The sequence below is a fragment of the Montipora capricornis genome, chromosome 11 (assembly GCF_036669925.1).
Source record: "Montipora capricornis isolate CH-2021 chromosome 11, ASM3666992v2, whole genome shotgun sequence".
Lineage (NCBI taxonomy): Eukaryota > Metazoa > Cnidaria > Anthozoa > Scleractinia > Acroporidae > Montipora > Montipora capricornis.
The window spans coordinates 18,032,077-18,034,576 of record NC_090893.1 but is presented as its reverse complement, the minus strand read 5'-3'; the positions used below and the strand labels follow the sequence as shown (position 1 = coordinate 18,034,576).

Sequence of the window (2,500 nt, the reverse complement as noted above, 5' to 3'; positions counted from 1 at the left end):
CAGCTAACCCGATAAATTTTCAATTTTATCTCGAAACGTGCACACTGCATGTTGTCGCCAAGTTTATTCCTGGAAAGTTGATGAACACTCTCTCCCTCCGTAAATCGCTTTTCGAGTGAAGATTAAGGGTGCGTTCGATTGAACGTATTCCGGAATAGGAATACATAGAATATAAGTTAGAAATCCTTCGCTTTTACGGAGATTCACATTCAAATTGTCAAACATCTGCTAAAATGCTATTTAAAACATATTTTTATTATCCTTACTGCTTCGAAACGCGTTAAACACACCGTTTTCATCATCAGTCCACGTATTCTTATTCCGGAATAGGGTCAATCGAACGCGAACTCAGAATGAACGATTTACAGCTGTGTGCCCATGTCGTGTCGTCAAAAGTTCAAATTTGGTATTTTCAGCTTGTTGTTGTGCTGAGTGTGGCAGAGAAATGAACAAAAATGCGTGTAGCACGTGCAGCACGATTGCTTTCCTTTTTAAACCTTTATTGTTATATAGGTGAATTTTTCCCCAGCAGCGCGCTCTCTCATTAGTTACTTCGAGGTCATATGACATCTAACAATAAAACTGTTTCCCGCCAAACGTCTCTGAGCGGGCAACAATGCAAAATCTATGATGTCAGAGGGTAACAGTGCAGAGGGTAACAGTGCACTGTTACCCGCGAATGTTAACCGAAGACCGCCGTTGCTGTGGCCCTTGCACGCTTCTATTTTTGTGCTATATAACAAATCACTTAATGACTGGTCCCTCGGGAAACAGTTCATTTTGTTTCCCTCGAATCTCAATGCAGCAGCCGAGGGAGACATTGAGATTCGAGCAAAATGAACTGCTTCCCTCGGGACCAGTCATTAAGTGATTAATATTTTTTGGGAGTTTTGTGGCGTGATCGTTGGCTTAGTCATGGCGTAGGAATTGGGCACGGTTAAATTATCTTCAGTAGTGCGAACACGAAAGACGGCGAGCTGTACTCAAAAAGCTCTTGTCGTGCTTTAGCTTTTGGTTTGAGTAGTCACTTCGAGAAAATGCTATGGACATGAAATTGTGAGCGGCAAGGAATTCAGCGAACACATCGTGTTCACTCAATGTGTGAAGCTGAGTGGGGGAAGAAGTAAGTTCAATATCTTTTTAGAAAGTACTTTTGAGGAAGTGTAAATCAATTATTCAATTCGTCTTTCGAAAGAGATGAAGAATTAATTTTGCAGATCTTCGAGGGTTATTTGCCTCTTTGGAAGACACCTTCGCCTATTTGTGTGATTATACATATGTTTCCAGTCTCATCCACGAATTTCTTAGTTCAGTTTAATTTCTAGCCAAAAGACTATGTTGGCTTTAAGTTCAGGCAGCTCACAATTTTTAGTGCTCTCGCTTTTCTTGGTTGATTTGAAGCGCGATGACTGTTGGCTGGGTATTCATGCTCGCCTCGTGACCTTGTAGTTCAGGAAAATCGTATGAATGAACGTAAGTGCATTTCGCGATTTATTGGCTCGAGTGATTCTTTGAAAGATCACAAAATTGCACGAGCCATCGGCGAATGGAATTTGAGGATCTTCCAAAGATCACGAGTATCCGTAAATTACGAAATACACCAGCAAGTTTGTACGATTTTTTAATGATTTTAATTATATTTAACAACATTTTCATAGCAACTTCTGTATTGCTACTGTCTTCTATTGCATCAGTAACCTATTTATGCATTCGTAATTGACCAATCAGAAACGCGATATCAGTTGAGTATAGATTACATTTATTGACCGAAGTGAAGGTTGCTAGTGGTGGATATTTACCGAGCGACGAAGCGACGAGGTAAATATCCACCACTACTGTAGACACCGACACTGAGGTGAATACTTGTTTTACTATTACTAAAACGGTGAGATAGAGCGGTTTTCAATTGAGTGTCGAAAGTAATTAGCGAATTACTTTGGTTTTTCATCTACTTCACTCGTGATTGGTTCAAAGTTAGGGGTAGGGTTTTTCAACCAATCAGAAGTGAAACCAAAACCAATCGTGGTTCGCGCGTGCACATTTCCCGCGCTTTGTGTCGGCTACGTGTAATTACTTCAGAGTTTTGATTGGTTTACTGGATTGTCTCCGTCCTTTTTGATTGGCCAAAGTAATTTCTTGGGTTTTGGTTTTACGACACTCATTTGAAAACCGCTCTAATATAGCACAGTTGTTTTAGTATATACTAAAACGGTCAGATAATGTTAACTCATTTACTCCAGCAACCATTACAATATTGCGCAAAATTCTCGGAGGTGAATATCCGGAGTGAATATCCGGAGTTTGAGTAGCTAATCAGCGCGCGAGTTCAACGCTATTACAACATCCTCATCAGTCGAATGTTTTCCAAGGTAGGAAAATAATCTTTTTAATAAACTGATAATTGGTTTGCTGGAGTATACACTCGAGCGCACATTATTAGTCTTTATAAAGGATTATCGTTGTTCTTACATGTAAACGCGGAAGGGCTTGGAATATAATT

General features: G+C 39.9%; 1 protein-coding gene across 1 annotated transcript in view; it reads left to right on the top strand.

Moving 5' to 3' along the window:
• LOC138024877 (cyclin-G-associated kinase-like) overlaps nt 1-2,500 on the top strand; it is a 38,747-nt gene that overhangs the window by 35,532 nt on the left and 715 nt on the right. Inside the window, exon 25 of the mRNA XM_068872067.1 lies at nt 1-2,500. This exon is cut by the window's left edge and continues 2,178 nt beyond it; it is cut by the window's right edge and continues 715 nt beyond it. The gene's annotated coding sequence lies outside the window, so the exon portion shown is untranslated.